Below are 18527 nucleotides of genomic sequence, written 5' to 3'. Positions count from 1 at the left end.
CTCATGATGTGGTGGAACAGGGGATTCTCATGATGATGAGGTGGAACAGGAGATTCTCATGGTGATGTGGTGGAACGGGATATTGTCACGGTGATGTGGTGGAACGGGACATTCTCACTGTGATGTGGTGGAACGGGAGATTCTCATGACGGGGTCGAACGGGAGATTCTCATCATAATGTGGTGGAACGGGAGATTCTCATGGTGATGTGGTGGAACGGGAGATTCTTATGATGTGGCACGGGAGATTCTCATCATGATGTGGTGGAACGGGAGATTCTCAGCATGATGTGGTGGAACGGGAGATTCTCATGATGTGGTGGAACAGGAGATTCTCATGATGATGAGGTGGAACAGGAGATTATCATGATGTGGTGGAACGGGAGATTCTCATCATAATGTGGTGGAATGGGAGATTCTCATGGTGATGTGGTGGAACGGGAGATTCTTATGATGTGGTGGAACAGGAGATTCTCATGATGATGAGGTGGAACGGGACATTCTTCTGATGTGGTGGAATGGGAGATTCTCATGACGGGGTGGAACGGGAGATTCTCATGATGATGAGGTGGAATGGGAGATTCTCATGATGATGTTGTGGAACGGGAGATTCTCATGATGATGTGGTGGAACGGGAGATTCTCATGATGATGAGGTGGAACGGGAAATTCTTCTGATGTGGTGGAACGGGAGATTCTCATGACGGGGTGGAACAGGAGATTCTCATCATAATGTGGTGGAACGGGAGATTGTCATGGTGATGTGGTGGAACGGGAGATTCTCATGATGATGAGGTGGAACAGGAGATTATCATGATGTGGTGGAACGGGAGATTCTCATCATAATGTGGTGGAATGGGAGATTCTCATGGTGATGTGGTGGAACGGGAGATTCTTATGATGTGGTGGAACAGGAGATTCTCATGATGATGAGGTGGAACGGGACATTCTTCTGATGTGGTGGAATGGGAGATTCTCATGACGGGGTGGAACGGGAGATTCTCATGATGATGAGGTGGAATGGGAGCTTCTCATGATGATGTGGTGGAACGGGACATTCTCATGATGATGTGGTGGAACGGGAGATTCTCATGATGATGAGGTGGAACGGGACATTCTTCTGATGTGGTGGAACGGGAGATTCTCATGACGGGGTGGAACAGGAGATTCTCATCATAATGTGGTGGAACGGGAGATTGTCATGGTGATGTGGTGGAACGGGAGATTCTCATGATGTGGTGGAACAGGAGATTCTCATGGTGATGTGGTGGAACAGGAGATTCTCATGATGATGAGGTGGAACGGGAGATTCTCATGGTGATTTGATGGAATGGGATATTCTCATGATGTGGTGGAACAGGAGATTCTCATGATGATGAGGTGGAACAGGAGATTATCATGATGTGGTGGAACGGGATATTCTCACGGTGATGTGGTGGAACGGGAGATTCTCATGACGGGGTGGAACGGGAGATTCTCATCATAATGTGGTGGAACGGGAGATTCTCATGGTGATGTGGTGGAACGGGAGATTCTTATGATGTGGTGGAACAGGAGATTCTCATGATGATGAGGTGGAACAGGAGATTATCATGATGTGGTGGAACAGGAGATTCTCATGATGTGGTGGAACGGGGGATTCTCATGATGATGAGGTGGAACAGGAGATTCTCATGGTGATGTGGTGGAACGGGATATTGTCACGGTGATGTGGTGGAACGGGACATTCTCTCGGTGATGTGGTGGAACGGGAGATTCTCATGACGGGGTGGAACGGGAGATTCTCATCATAATGTGGTGGAACGGGAGATTCTCATGGTGATGTGGTGGAACGGGAGATTCTTATGATGTGGTGGAACGGGAGATTCTCATCATGATGTGGTGGAACGGGAGATTCTCATGATGTGGTGGAACAGGAGATTCTCATGATGATGAGGTGGAACAGGAGATTATCATGATGTGGTGGAACGGGAGATTCTCATCATAATGTGGTGGAATGGGAGATTCTCATGGTGATGTGGTGGAACGGGAGATTCTTATGATGTGGTGGAACAGGAGATTCTCATGATGATGAGGTGGAACGGGACATTCTTCTGATGTGGTGGAATGGGAGATTCTCATGACGGGGTGGAACGGGAGATTCTCATGATGATGAGGTGGAATGGGAGATTCTCATGGTGATGTGGTGGAACGGGATATTGTCACGGTGATGTGGTGGAACGGGAGATTCTCACGGTGATGTGGTGGAACGGGAGATTCTCATGACGGGGTGGAACGGGAGATTCTCATCATAATGTGGTGGAACGGGAGATTCTTATGATGTGGTGGAACGGGAGATTCTCATCATGATGTGGTTGAACGGGAGATTCTCATGATGATGTGGTGGAAAGGGAGATTCTCATGATGTGGTGGAACAGGAGATTCTCACGATGATGAGGTGGAACAGGAGATTATCATGATGTGGTGGAACGGGAGATTCTCATCATAATGTGGTGGATTGGGAGATTCTCATGGTGATGTGGTGGAACGGGAGATTCTTATGATGTGGTGGAACAGGAGATTCTCATGATGATGAGGTGGAACGGGACATTCTTCTGATGTGGTGGAATGGGAGATTCTCATGACGGGGTGGAACGGGAGATTCTCATGATGATGAGGTGGAATGGGAGTTTCTCATGATGATGTTGTGGAACGGGAGATTCTCATGATGATGTGGTGGAACGGGAGATTCTCATGATGATGTGGTGGAACGGGAGATTGTCATGGTGATGTGGTGGAACGGGAGATTCTCATGATGATGAGGTGGAACAGGAGATTATCATGATGTGGTGGAACGCGAGATTCTCATCATAATGTGGTGGAATGGGAGATTCTCATGGTGATGTGGTGGAACGGGAGATTCTTATGATGTGGTGGAACAGGAGATTCTCATGATGATGAGGTGGAACGGGACATTCTTCTGATGTGGTGGAATGGGAGATTCTCATGACGGGGTGGAACGGGAGATTCTCATGATGATGAGGTGGAACGGGAGATTCTCATGATGATGTGGTGGAACGGGACATTCTCACGATGATGTGGTGGAATGGGAGATTCTCATGATGATGAGGTGGAACGGGACATTCTTCTGATGTGGTGGAACGGGAGATTCTCATGACGGGGTGGAACAGGAGATTCTCATCAGAATGTGGTGGAACGGGAGATTGTCATGATGATGTTGTGGAACGGGAGATTCTCATGATGTGGTGGAACAGGAGATTCTCATGATGATGAGGTGGAACAGGAGATTATCATGATGTGGTGGAACGGGAGATTCTCATCATAATGTGGTCGAACGGGAGATTCTGATGATGTGGTGAAACGAGAGATTCTAATCATGATGTGGTGGAACGGGAGATTCTCATGATGATGAGGTTGAATGGGAGATTCTCATGATGATGTGGTGGAACGAGAGATTCTCATGATGATGTGGTGGAATGGGAGATTCTCATGATGATTAGGTGGAACGGGAGATTCTCATGATGATGTGGTGGAACGGAAGATTCTCATTATGATGTGGTGGAACGGGAGATTCTCATCATAATGTGGTGGAACGGGAGATTCTCATCATAATGTGGTGAAACGGGAGATTCTAATCATGATGTGGTGGAACGGGAGATTCTCATGATGATGAGGTGGAACGGGACATTCTTCTGATGTGGTGGAACGGGAGAATCTCATGATGAGGTGGAACGGGAGATTCTCATGATGATGTGGTGGAACGGGACATTCTCATGATGATGTGTTGGAACGGGAGATTCTCATGATGATGAGGTGGAACGGGACATTCTTCTGATGTGGTGGAACAGGAGAATATCATGAAGTGGTGGAACGGTAGATTCTCATGATGATGTGGTGGAACGGGAGATTCTCATGATGATGTGGTGGAACGGGAGATTCTCATGATGATGAGGTGGAACGGGAGATTCTCATGATGATGTGGTGGAACGGTAGATTCTCATTATGATGTCGTGGAACGGGAGATTCTCATGATGATGAGGTGGAACAGGACATTCTTCTGATGTGGTGGAACGGGAGAATCTCATGATGTGGTGGATCGGGAGATTTGAATCATGATGTGGTGGAACGGGAGATTCTCATGATCATGAGGTGGAACGGGAGATTCTCATGATGATTTGGTGGAACGGGATATTCTCATGATGATGTGGTGGAACGGGAGATTCTCATGATGATGAGGTGGAACGGGAGATTCTCATGATGATGTGGTGGAATGGTAGATTCTCATTATGATGTCGTGGAACCGGAGATTCTCATTATGATGTCGTGGAACCGGAGATTCTCATGGTGATGTGGTGGAACAGGTGATTCTCATGATGATAAGGTGGAACGAGAGATTCTCGTCATGATGTTGTGGAACGGGAGTTTCTCATGATGTAGTGGAACAGGAGATTCTCATGATGATGTGGTGGAACGGGAGATTCTCATGATGATGTGGTGGAACGGGAGATTCTCATGATGATGTGGTGGAACGGGAGATTCTCATGATGATGTGGTGGAACGGGAGATTCTCATGATGATGAGGTGGAACGGGAGATTCTCATGATGATGTGGTGGAACGGTAGATTCTCATTATGATGTTGTGGAACGGGAGATTCTCATGATGATGAGGTGGAACAGGACATTCTTCTGATGTGGTGGAATGGGAGATTCTCATGACGGGGTGGAACGGGAGATTCTCATGATGATGAGGTGGAACGGGAGATTCTCATGATGATGTGGTGGAACGGGACATTCTCATGATGATGTGGTGGAATGGGAGGTTCTCATGATGATGAGGTGGAACGGGACATTCTTCTGATGTGGTGGAACGGGAGATTCTCATGACGGGGTGGAACAGGAGATTCTCATCAGAATGTGGTGGAACGGGAGATTGTCATGGTGATGTTGTGGAACGGGAGATTCTCATGATGTGGTGGAACAGGAGATTCTCATGATGATGAGGTGGAACAGGAGATTATCATGATGTGGTGGAACGGGAGATTCTCATCATAATGTGGTCGAACGGGAGATTCTGATGATGTGGTGAAACGAGAGATTCTAATCATGATGTGGTGGAACGGGAGATTCTCATGATGATGAGGTGGAATGGGAGATTCTCATGATGATGTGGTGGAACGAGAGATTCTCATGATGATGTGGTGGAATGGGAGATTCTCATGATGATTAGGTGGAACGGGAGATTCTCATGATGATGTGGTGGAACGGGAGATTCTCATTATGATGTGGTGGAACGGGAGATTCTCATCATAATGTGGTGGAACGGGAGATTCTCATCATAATGTGGTGAAACGGGAGATTCTAATCATGATGTGGTGGAACGGGAGATTCTCATGATGATGTGGTGGAACGGGACATTCTCATGATGATGTGGTGGAACGGGAGATTCTCATGATGATGAGGTGGAACGGGAGATTCTCATGATGATGTGGTGGAACGGGAGATTCTCATGATGATGTGGTGGAACGGGAGATTCCCATGATGATGCGGTGGAATGGGAGATTCTCATGATGATGACGTGGAACGGGACATTCTTCTGATGTGGTGGAACGGGAGAATCTCATGATGAGGTGGAACGGGAGATTCTCATGATGATGTGGTGGAACGGGACATTCTCATGATGATGTGGTGGAACGGGAGATTCTCATGATGATGAGGTGGAACGGGACATTCTTCTGATGTGGTGGAACAGGAGAATATCATGAAGTGGTGGAACGGTAGATTCTCATGATGATGTGGTGGAACGGTAGATTCTCATGATGATGTGGTGGAACGGGAGATTCTCATGATGATGAGGTGGAACGGGAGATTCTCATGATGATGTGGTGGAACGGTAGATTCTCATTATGATGTCGTGGAACGGGAGATTCTCATGATGATGAGGTGGAACAGGACATTCTTCTGATGTGGTGGAACGGGAGAATCTCATGATGTGGTGGATCGGGAGATTTGAATCATGATGTGGTGGAACGGGAGATTCTCATGATCATGAGGTGGAACGGGAGATTCTCATGATGATTTGGTGGAACGGGATATTCTCATGATGATGTGGTGGAACGGGAGATTCTCATGATGATGAGGTGGAACGGGAGATTCTCATGATGATGTGGTGGAATGGTAGATTCTCATTATGATGTCGTGGAACCGGAGATTCTCATTATGATGTCGTGGAACCGGAGATTCTCATGGTGATGTGGTGGAACAGGTGATTCTCATGATGATAAGGTGGAACGAGAGATTCTCGTCATGATGTTGTGGAACGGGAGTTTCTCATGATGTAGTGGAACAGGAGATTCTCATGATGATGTGGTGGAACGGGAAATTCTTCTGATGTGGTGGAACGGGAGATTCTCATGACGGGGTGGAACAGGAGATTCTCATGATGATGAGGTGGAATGGGAGATTCTCATGATGATGTCGTGGAACGTGAGATATCGATGTGGTGGAACGGGAGATTCTCATGATGTGGTGGAACGGGATATTCTCACGGTGATGTGGTGGAACGGGAGATTCTCATGACGGGGTGGAACGGGAGATTCTCATCATAATGTGGTGGAACCGGAGATTCTCATGGTGATGTGGTGGAACGGGATATTGTCACGGTGATGTGGTGGAAAGGGAGATTCTCACGGTGATGTGGTGGAACGGGAGATTCTCATGACGGGGTGGAACGGGAGATTCTCATCATAATGTGGTGGAACTGGAGATTCTCATGGTGATGTGGTGGAACGGGATATTGTCACGGTGATGTGGTGGAAAGGGAGATTCTCACGGTGATGTGGTGGAACGGGAGATTCTCATGACGGGGTGGAATGGGAGATTCTCATCATAATGTGGTGGAACGGGAGATTCTCATGGTGATGTGGTGGAACGGGAGATTCTTATGATGTGGTGGAACGGGAGATTCTCATCATGATGTGGTGGAACGGGAGATTCTCATCATGATGTGGTGGAACGGGAGATTCTCATCATAATGTGGTGGAATGGGAGATTCTCATGGTGATGTGGTGGAACGGGAGATTCTTATGATGTGGTGGAACAGGAGATTCTCATGATGATGAGGTGGAACGGGACATTCTTCTGATGTGGTGGAATGGGAGATTCTCATGACGGGGTGGAACGGGAGATTCTCATGATGATGTGGTGGAACGGGAGATTCTCATGATGATGTGGTGTAACGGGAGATTCTCATGATGATGAGGTGGAACGGGAAATTCTTCTGATGTGGTGGAACGGGAGATTCTCATGACGGGGTGGAACAGGAGATTCTCATCATAATGTGGTGGAACGGGAGATTGTCATGGTGATGTGGTGGAACGGGAGATTGTCATGGTGATGTGGTGGAACGGGAGATTCTCATGATGATTTGGTGGAACGGGAGATTCTCATGATGATGAGGTGGAACGGGAGATTCTCATGATGATGTGGTGGAACGGGAGATTCTCATGATGATGAGGTGGAACGGGAGATTATCATGATGTGGTGGAACGGGAGATTCTCATCATAATGTGGTGGAACGGAGATTCTCATCATAATGTGGTGAAACGGGAGATTCTAATCATGATGTGGTGGAACAGGAGATTCTCATGATGATGAGGTGGAATGGGAGATTCTCATGATGATGAGGTGGAACGGCACATTCTTCTGATGTGGTGGAACGGGAGATTCTCATGACGAGGTGGAATGGGAGATTCTCATGATGTGGTGGAACGGGATATTCTCACGGTGATGTGGTGGAACGGGAGATTCTCACGGTGATGTGGTGGAACGGGAGATTCTTATGATGTGGTGGAACGGGAGATTCTCATCATGATGTGGTGGAACGGGAGATTCTCATGATGTGGTCGAACAGGAGATTCTCATGGTGATGTGGTGGAACAGGAGATTCTCATGATGATGAGGTGGAACGGGAGATTCTCATGGTGATTTGGTGGAACAGGAGATTATCATGATGTGGTGGAACGGGAGATTCTCATCATAATGTGGTGGAACGGGAGATTCTTATGATGTGGTGGAACGAGAGATTCTAATCATGATGTGGTGGAACGGGAGATTCTCATGATGATGACGTGGAATGGGAGATTCTCACGATGATGTGGTGGAACGAGAGATTCTCATGATGATGTGGTGGAATGGGAGATTCTCATGATGATGAGGTGGAATGGGAGATTCTCATGATGATGTGGTGGAACGGGAGATTCTCATGATGTGGTGGAACGGGAGATTCTCATGATGTGGTGGAACGGGATATTCTCACGGTGATGTGGTGGAACGGTAGATTCTCATGACGGGGTGGAACGGGAGATTCTCATCATAATGTGGTGGAACCGGAGATTCTCATGGTGATGTGGTGGAACGGGAGATTCTTATGATGCGGTGGAACAGGAGATTCTCATGATGAATAGGTGGAACAGGAGATTATCATGATGTGGTGGAACGGGAGATTCTCATGATGTGGTGGAACAGGGGATTCTCATGATGATGAGGTGGAACAGGAGATTCTCATGGTGATGTGGTGGAACGGGATATTGTCACGGTGATGTGGTGGAAAGGGAGATTCTCACGGTGATGTGGTGGAACGGGAGATTCTCATGACGGGGTGGAACGGGAGATTCTCATCATAATGTGGTGGAACGGGAGATTCTCATGGTGATGTGGTGGAACGGGAGATTCTTATGATGTGGTGGAACGGGAGATTCTCATCATGATGTGGTGGAACGGGAGATTCTCATCATGATGTGGTGGAACGGGAGATTCTCATCATAATGTGGTGGAATGGGAGATTCTCATGGTGATGTGGTGGAACGGGAGATTCTTATGATGTGGTGGAACAGGAGATTCTCATGATGATGAGGTGGAACGGGACATTCTTCTGATGTGGTGGAATGGGAGATTCTCATGACGGGGTGGAACGGGAGATTCTCATGATGATGTGGTGGAACGGGAGATTCTCATGATGATGTGGTGGAACGGGAGATTCTCATGATGATGAGGTGGAACGGGAAATTCTTCTGATGTGGTGGAACGGGAGATTCTCATGACGGGGTGGAACAGGAGATTCTCATCATAATGTGGTGGAACGGGAGATTGTCATGGTGATGTGGTGGAACGGGAGATTCTCATGATGATTTGGTGGAACGGGAGATTCTCATGATGATGTGGTGGAACGGGACATTCTCATGATGATGTGATGAAACGGGAGATTCTCATGATGATGAGGTGGAACGGGAGATTCTCATGATGATGTGGTGGAACCGGAGATTCTCATGATGATGAGGTGGAACGGGAGATTATCATGATGTGGTGGAACGGGAGATTCTCATCATAATGTGGTGGAACGGGAGATTCTCATCATAATGTGGTGAAACGGGAGATTCTAATCATGATGTGGTGGAACAGGAGATTCTCATGATGATGAGGTGGAATGGGAGATTCTCATGATGATGAGGTGGAACGGGACATTCTTCTGATGTGGTGGAACGGGAGAATCTCATGATGAGGTGGAACGGGAGATTCTCATGATGATGTGGTGGAACGGGACATTCTCATGATGATGTGGTGGAATGGGAGATTCTCATGATGATGAGGTGGAACGGGACATTCTTCTGATGTGGTGGAACAGGAGAATCTCATGAAGTGGTGGAACGGTAGATTCTCATGATGATGTGGTGGAACGGGAGATTCTCATGATGATGTGGTGGAACGGCAGATTCTCATGATGATGAGGTGGAACGGGAGATTCTCATGATAATGTGGTGGAACGGTAGATTCTCATTATGATGTCGTGGAACCGGAGATTCTCATGGTGATGTGGTGGAACAGGTGATTCTCATGATGATAAGGTGGAACGGGAGATTCTAATCATGATTTGGAAGAATGGGAGATTCTCATGATGATGAGGTGGAATGGGAGATTCTCATGATGATGTGGTGGAACGGGAGATTCTCATGATGATGAGGTGGAACGGGACATTCTTCTGATGTGGTGGAACGGGAGAATCTCATGATGTGGTGGATCGGGAGATTCGAATCATGATGTGGTGGAACGGGAGATTCTCATGATCATGAGGTGGAACGGGAGATTCTCATGATGATTTGGTGGAACGGGAGATTCTCATGATGATGTGGTGGAACGGGAGATTCTCATGATGATGAGGTTTAACGGGAGATTCTCATGATGATGTGGTGGAACGGGAGATTCTCATTATTATGTCGTCGAACCGGAGATTCTCATGGTGATGTGGTGGAACAGGTGATTCTCATGATGATAAGGTGGAACTGGAGATTCTCGTCATGATGTTGTGGAACGGGAGATTCTCATGATGTAGTGGAACAGGAGATTCTCATGATGATGTGGTGGAACGGGAGATTCTCATGATGATGAGGTGGAATGGGAGATTCTTTATGATGATGTGGTGGAACGGGAGATTCTCATTATGATGTCGTGGAACGGGAGATCCTCATGGTGATGTGGTGGAACAGGTGATTCTCATGATGATAAGGTGGAACGGGAGATTCTCATCATGATGTGGTGGAATGGGAGATTCTCATGATGATGTGGTGGAACGGGAGATTCTCATGATGATGAGGTGGAACGGGACATTCTTCTGATGTGGTGGAACGGGAGAATCTCATGATGTGGTGGATCGGGAGATTCGAATCATGATGTGGTGGAACGGGAGATTCTCATGATCATGAGGTGGAACGGGAGATTCTCATGATGATTTGGTGGAACGGGATATTCTCATGATGATGTGGTGGAACGGGAGATTCTCATGATGATGAGGTGGAATGGGAGATTCTCATGATGATGTGGTGGAACGGTAGATTCTCATTATGATGTCGTGGAACCGGAGATTCTCATTATGATGTCGTGGAACCGGAGATTCTCATGGTGATGTGGTGGAACAGGTGATTCTCATGATGATAAGGTGGAACGGGAGATCCTCGTCATGATGTTGTGGAACGGGAGATTCTCATGATGTAGTGGAACAGGAGATTCTCATGATGATGTGGTGGAACGGGAGATTCTCATGATGATGTGGTGGAACGGGAGATTCTCATTATGATGTCGTGGAACGGGAGATCCTCATGGTGATGTGGTGGAACAGGTGATTCTCATGATGATAAGGTGGAACGGGAGATTCTCATCATGATGTGGTGGAACGGTAGATTCTCATCATAATGTGGTGGAATGGGAGATTCTCATGGTGATGTGGTGGAACGGGAGATTATCATGGTACATACCACATACATCCCATTTAAAGCTAAACTCTTAGTATTTTGTAACATAAATAAATGAAAAGGTTTATTTGTATCTATCTGAAATGGAACTGGTGCAAAGCAGGATCTAAACATTTTGTTCTGTAACACGTTCATTATTTATTCATTAACCAATTTATTTATTTGCTATGTTATTTACTAACTTATCAGCTGATGTATTGCCGCCTTTAGTGACTAACTGACCTCCTTACTGAACCAGCCAATCTTTTGGACACTTATTTGCATCCTGGTGACAAAGTTTCATAACAGCTACTGCACATAAACATTAGTAATGATCTCAAAATCTGAGGCAGTATTTGGAACAATTTTAAAGCTTCTCAACTAATCCTGCTCCAGGTTTGTACTTTTTTCTTCATAATTGAAAGCCATACATGCATCATCCTGCTTTGCATAGAATATTTCTCTCTGGAGATTATTACCTGCATCAGCGTCTCTGCAAACAACAGACAGGCCTTCATTCTCTACTATCAGTGTTTTGCAGCTTCCTGCAGTTCTGCCTTGCCAGCTGAAGGCTGACGGTTCTTGAATGTCAAGTGTGTTGCTGACATCTGTCACGGTACCATGCATGTGGTTCCATACGCTGTGTAAAGTCCTGATGGATTTAACTCTTGCAGAATTCAGCTACTGTACTGTAAACTCTGTATCCAACAGAGATCTGCACGAGTTCAGCGTCTGATGAAATATGCAGAGACTTATGTAAAGCATGCAACCCTGTGTTTGTATATGTACATACCAGCTCATCGTAATTGGAGGCGCTGAAGTCGGGGTGTCCGTAGGGAACCAGGAGCAGCTGGCTGTAGGAGTGGATGGTGAGGAAACACAGGAAGTCGTCCTTTCTGCTTCCTACGAAGTAAGTTACAGCTTGGGCCTCGGGCTCGGATATGGGTCTCGTCCCGCAGTAGATTTCTGAGCTGCAGTTTGTTGAGGCTCCGACAGCTGCAAATGTTGGAAGAAACCTCAAAACAACTAAACATGGAAGCACTTTCTCACCACTTACACCTTTCAACATGGAAAAATCTTTTTTTTGTTTTGTTTTGTTTTAAATCCCTTTTATTACTTTTATTTCTTAATTATGCTGCACATGTGGGCAAAAAGGCCAGAGAAATTACACATGTATATGTAGAAGCCCATTCTCACCATTTGTCAATGCTTTTATTTATATATAAATAGATGAAAGATGTATGGCAGCCTATTTGCACCACTTGTAAATCAGAAATATTGACTAAGTATCTTATTATTATGTTGAAAATATTATTTTTATTATCAGGTTCAAAATTCTTAAAATATAAAAACTAAGAAAAACCACTAAATAAGACTTTTTAATCTCTTGCTCCAAATATGAACAATTAAATGTACTTCTGGAAGTAAAAAGTAAAAATAAGGATGATTATCATAATGATGAGAATTAAAGTAATAATCACTCTGGGAAAATCACTATTATAAAAGAGTGCTTTGCACTGTGGCCTCAGCCAGAAGGTTGCTGGTTCGGTCCTCGGCATGTTCTCCCCGTGTATGCGTGGGTTCTCTCCGGATACTCCGGCTTCCTCCCACCGTACAAAGACATGCATGTTAGGTTAATTGTTTACTCTAAATTGCCCATAGGAGTGAATGTGAGCGTAAGTGGTTGTTTGTCTCTGTGTGGCCCTGCGATGGATTGGTGAGCTGTCCAGGATGTACCCTGCCTTTCGCCCAAAGACTGCCGGGATAGGCTCCAGCTTCCCTGCAACCCTTAATTGGACTAAGCAGTTTGGATAATGAAGGAAACTGATCTGGAGATAAAGATTTTTTTTTTTTAAAAACTCACAAATGTTTTTTTTATTGTGTAATTGTGCTGCAAATGTAGGCATTTGCGGCACAGTTACACAAATCCCCCAGAGGAAATAGGCATGTGATTTCATGTAATTTTCATGGCTCATTCCAGCCACTCAAGAATAAAAAATATCTCATATGAGATTTAATTTACAATATAGGCAGCTAGAGTTCTAACGATTAGATAAAAAATTAATGTAATTAGATTCAAAGTAATTATGAGATCAAATTGTTCAATTTTTATTAATCTTTTATTTATAAATTTTCTCTTATAATTATGTTGGAAATTTGGGCAAAACCCCAGAAGATTTTTATCTTTATAATAACCTTTTATCTCATCGTGACTTTTTGGTCTCATAATAATGTCTTTAAATGTTATAATTATTACTATAAATCTCATAATCACAACATACTTTGTAAGTATTGAATCTTAAGTGGCAGGAAGGGGCTTCCATATGTAACAATGAGCAAATTCAGCTGATTTAAGAGATCAAACTTTGACAAATAGAAGAGAAAAGCAGCAATAACACTTACTGCCCCAGTTGGCTTCAAAGCTGCGGTTGAGGTCGGTGCCATAACAGTCGCCTGAAGGTCCCGGCGACCTGTTTTTCCTTCACAGTCGAGTCTGAACAGTTCAGAACGCTGAGTCAGTCGATAAGAGACTCATTCAGGAATGTATTAAACGGCCACTTGACATTTCTGTAAATATGAAATCTGTCCTTCTGCTGCTGCTGCATTCTTTCCCCACTCATCACAAACAAAATGATTTCATCTTGTAAGCATGTGAAGCAGTAGAAATAATTTCCCAAAATGATTAAACTGCAGATAATTTCTCCTAAACAATCAGCAATCCTTTCATATCCTGCACTTTCAGAGCCTAAAGACGAGTACTGACTGTGCTGTCCTTCCAGGAGTAGATGTAGCCATCGATGTTGAGCACCGGTGTGACGTAGAAATCCATGTTCTTCATCATCGTTTCCATTTTTCGATCTGTTTTGTATGTTTGCAGAATCTGGTTAAAAAGGACAAGAAAAATCTTGTTTGAAGATTAACAGAAGACATGCTGGACACAGACGTTTAACAATTAAAAACACAAGTAAAAATCTTATTTTATTTTGTTTTTTTTTTGGTCAGGCGTGTCAAATATATGACCTTGGGGCCAAAACTGGTTAGCAAGAGAGTCCAGTCCGGCCCGGGGGAGGGATTTGGGAAACGTGAAAATTGAGACTATTAAAGACACGCTTCCCTGCTTAGGCTGCTGCCCCCGCGACCCGACCCCAGATAAGCGGCTGAAAATGAAGATGATGAAGATGAAGAAGTTATGCTTGCAGAGATTCCGACTTTTTCAGACTTCCAAAATACTTTGAGGTTTCAAACTTTATTTCAAGTTTTCAATTTTCAGACAGACTTTCTAAGGATTCTAACATTATAGAAAGAGCATGGTTTGACCTCAAATTCAAACCTACAATTTAAAACATCTTATACTGAGTAGATGTTACTTATAATTTAAAAGATGTTTTGACAACTTTGGCTCCTACAAGCTATTTTATAAAATTAAACCAGAATTTTTTCATTGATGAAAATGAATCTGCTGTTTGTTTGATGTGTCAATCATAATTATGGAATATCTTAAGTTTAAAGTGGAACTATTATGTGCATTTCAGGCTAATTTATTTTTATTTCTGAGCCCAGAAGGGCTGGGATTGATCGAGTTATTGTCACAAATCACTTTATTTACTTCAGAGCGACCCTCTCCGTAGGCTGTCAGATCAGCCTGTGGGCAAAACGAGTGGATTGAGACTCTTCCACATTAAGCCCCGCCTCCCGCCACTGCACTACATCGGGAGCCCGCACCGCAACTGCTTTTGCCGTCAATGTAACTTCTCATAGACAGAAGGATTAGGCTCATATGAACTCAATAAAAAAAAAACAAAATACAATGTCAACACATAGCATACAGCCCTACATGTTGGAACCTGAATCAGACCCTGAAAACGAAGTGGAAAACAGCAACCCACAGCAACGAATGCAGCAGGATGTCTCTCTTTGGTAAACTCACCAGCCACCGTTGGAAATAACTTCATCTGATGTTTTCCACCCGCCTGATGTATTTGTACATGCCCTTGTTAACCAGTAGAAGGTAACCAATCACCGAACCTTATCCCCCGGGACGTCACAAGGATTTCCAAGTAGCAAAAACTCTCTAAAACGACGCGTTTTTCATTGCCATGGAAACCGAATGGAGAGCATGCTGGAACTCAAACTCAAACATGCGCTTAGGTAATAAAAAACAGTGCCGTTCACATATCTGATGAGGATTCAACACTGTTAACACTGTAGAAAGCTCAGAAAACTCCAAATACCATAATAGCACCCCTTTAAACAATGTTGTATTGAGTTTGTTAATCCACTCTTTTCACAAAATGAAGTCCTTCTCATGCAATTTCTGTTAAACATGGTTTCAGACTAGGATATTAATAATCACTTTGTAAAAAATTAAGCAGATATCAAAGAAAGTGTTTTCAAACCCTAATGATTTCTATTTTAGGAAAAGTGTGAAAATGTGTGGAAAAAAGATTTTTTCAACAAATTAATTTTAATGTTACCTGCCAACAACTCAATCTCTAATAATAAGGGTTCTGTTGCCATCATGTGTGACATTGAAAGCATGTTTCATCAGTTTCATGTCAAAGGAGAGGACCAAGATTATTAAGATTCCTCTGGTGGGAGAATGGAAACTTAGAAACTGCACCACTGACCTATCGGATGGAAGTTCACTTGTTTGGAGCAGCCTCATCTCCTGGCTGTGCCAATTTTGGCCTAAAATATTTGGCAGCACAAGGAAAGGATCAGTTCAGTGAAAACACTGTGCATTTCATTCAGAGGAATTTCTATGTAGATGATGGTTTAGCAAGTGTTAATATGGAAGCAGAAGCCATCCAACTTGTCAAAGAATCAAGAGAACTTTGTCTCACTGGTAAGTTAAGACTTCACAAGTTTGTTTCAAACAGTGAAAAGGTGTTGGTAACCATCCCAGTAGCAGAATGTGCGACTGCCGAAGATTGAGACATGTCTTTGAGTTTACCACATATAGAGAGGGCTCTTGGAGTAGAGTGGTGCATCACATCAGACTCATTCAAGTTCAGAGTTCGGGTGAAACCCAGTTTCTTCTCTAGAAGAAGTGTGCTCTCTACTGTAGCATCTATATATGATCCCCTCGGGTTTATTGCACCATTTGTGCTTTTGGGAAAGCAAGTACTCCAACAAATGTGCAAAGAGAAGATTGGCTGGGATGAAGAACTTCCAGAAAACTTAAAGCCACAATGGGAATCCTGGATTAGGGACTTGCCTAAATTAGCAGAAATGCAAATCAAAAGATGCTTCCTACCTACGAAGTTTGGCAATGTCAGAAAATATGAGCTTCACCATTTTGCTGATGCAAGTATCTCTGGATATGGTGAATGTTCTTACCTGTGAGCTATCAATGAATCAGGTGAAGTCCATTGTTCTCTGGTAATGGGGAAATCAAGAGTATCCCCAATCAATGTCATAACCGTACCAAGACTTGAACTCACTGCAGCTGTTATTGCAACTCAAACCAGCAAAATGCTTTGAAAAGAGCTGGAAATCTAAGATCTGAACGAGTTCTTTTGGACGGATTCAAAAGTTGTTCTTGGTTATATAAATAATGATGCCAGAAGATTCCAGGTCTTTGTTGCCAATCGCATACAGAGAATTCAATCCATAACGAATCCTGAACAGTGGGCTTATGCTGCCTCTGAGAACAATCCAGCAGACCATGCTTCTCGAGGTATGACTGCTGAACAGCTTAAGACCTCAAACTGGTTCACAGGACCAACATTTCTTTGGCAAAAACAACTACCTGACAGAGAATGTAAGGTGAGAGACATCATGGAAAATGATCCTGAGCTTAGGAAGGCTTTTGTATTTAACACAAAGACAGAAGAGAGCAGATCATTTTTGGACCGCCTACAAAATTTCTCTGATTGGCCAAGGCTGATAAGAGCAGTATCTAGACTGAGACGGAAGGTGAAAGAATGCAAGACTGGTAATCCAAAGACCAGTGAAAGTACTACCCTTGAAGAAAGGAAGGAAACAGAGCTAGTTATTATCAAGCAAGTTCAAGAAGAAGCATTCTCAAGTGAGATAAAAAGCTTAAGTTAAAGAAAGAACTTGTCAAGAGTGCACACAGTAAGATCTACAAGTTAAATCCATTCTTGGATAAAGACGGCATCTTAAGGGTTGGAGGATGTTTAAGTCAAGCTGCATTGCATCCACATGTGAAGCATCCAGCAATACTACCAAAGAGTCACATATCATGTTTGCTCATTAAACATTTTCATGAAAGAATACATCACCAAGGACGAGGAATGACGATCAACGAACTGCGAGCCAATGGATGGTGGATCCTGGGATGCAGCAGTGCAGTGTCGTCACATATTTCAAATGTGTTAAATGTAGGAAGGACAGAAGATGTACAGAAGAACAGAGAATGAGTAACTTGCCTCAAGAAAGAATGCAAACAACCCCACCTTTTACTTACACTGGCATGGACTGTTTTGGTCCCTTCCATGTTAAGGAAGGAAGGAAAGACATGAAAAGATATGGTCTCCTATTTACTTGCCTTTGTTCGAGAGCCATACACATTGAGGTTATAGATAACATGTCAACTGATGCATTTATCAATGCTCTGAGAGCATTTCTTGCTATAAGAGGACATGTTCGTCAACTAAGATGTAACCAAGGTACCAACTTTGTTGGTGCAAGAAGAGAGTTTATGGAACTCATGAACGGAATGAATCAAGAAAAGGTGAAGGGAATGGGATGCGAGTTTCTTATGAACCCTCCAGCAGCAAGTCATATGGGTGGCGTCTGGGAGAGGCAAATAAGAACAATAAGAAGTGTTCTTTCGACCAGTCAAACGCCTTGATTGCACCTCTTTAAGAACATTCTTATATGAAGTCATGGCTATCATTAACAGCAGGCCACTCACTGCAGAACACCTAAATGATCCATCTGGGCCTGAACCTTTAACTCCAAACCACATTCTTACAATGAAATCCACTGTCATTTTGCCCCCACCAGGACAGTTTGTAAGTGAAGATCTTTATCTCCGTAAGAGATGGCGACAAGTGCAATATTTGGCTAACAAGTTCTGGACTCGATGGAAGAAGGAATATCTTCTGAACTTACAACAAAGACAAAAATGGAACAGGAACAGAAGAAACTTGAAGGTGAATGACATTGTTCTTCTCCAAGATAATCTAGCACCACGCTGTGAATGGAAGCTGGCAAGAAGTCTATTTGGGGTCAGACAGTAAAGTCAGAAGAGTGAAGCTGTTAGTGAAAGACACTACAGT

The 18527-nt window shown here is 44.1% G+C and overlaps 1 pseudogene across 1 annotated transcript in view; it reads right to left on the bottom strand.

The window, feature by feature from the left end:
* The window catches only part of LOC306774148 (carboxypeptidase O-like), a 32929-nt pseudogene extending 15189 nt beyond the window's left edge, over positions 1-17740 (bottom strand). Inside the window, exons 1-4 of the transcript in view lie at positions 17711-17740; positions 14042-14158; positions 13681-13771; positions 12071-12273 (exon numbers count right to left, since the gene is read on the bottom strand). The product of the transcript in view is annotated as a carboxypeptidase O-like (transcript). The remainder of the gene's footprint in view (positions 1-12070; positions 12274-13680; positions 13772-14041; positions 14159-17710) is intronic.
* Between the last annotated feature and the right edge of the window lie 787 nt (positions 17741-18527).

Source organism: Telmatherina bonti (assembly GCF_933228915.1).
Source record: "Telmatherina bonti genome assembly, chromosome: 24".
Lineage (NCBI taxonomy): Eukaryota > Metazoa > Chordata > Actinopteri > Atheriniformes > Telmatherinidae > Telmatherina > Telmatherina bonti.
Note: the sequence above shows the minus strand (reverse complement) of the source record. Positions and strands in the feature narration are given on the sequence as shown.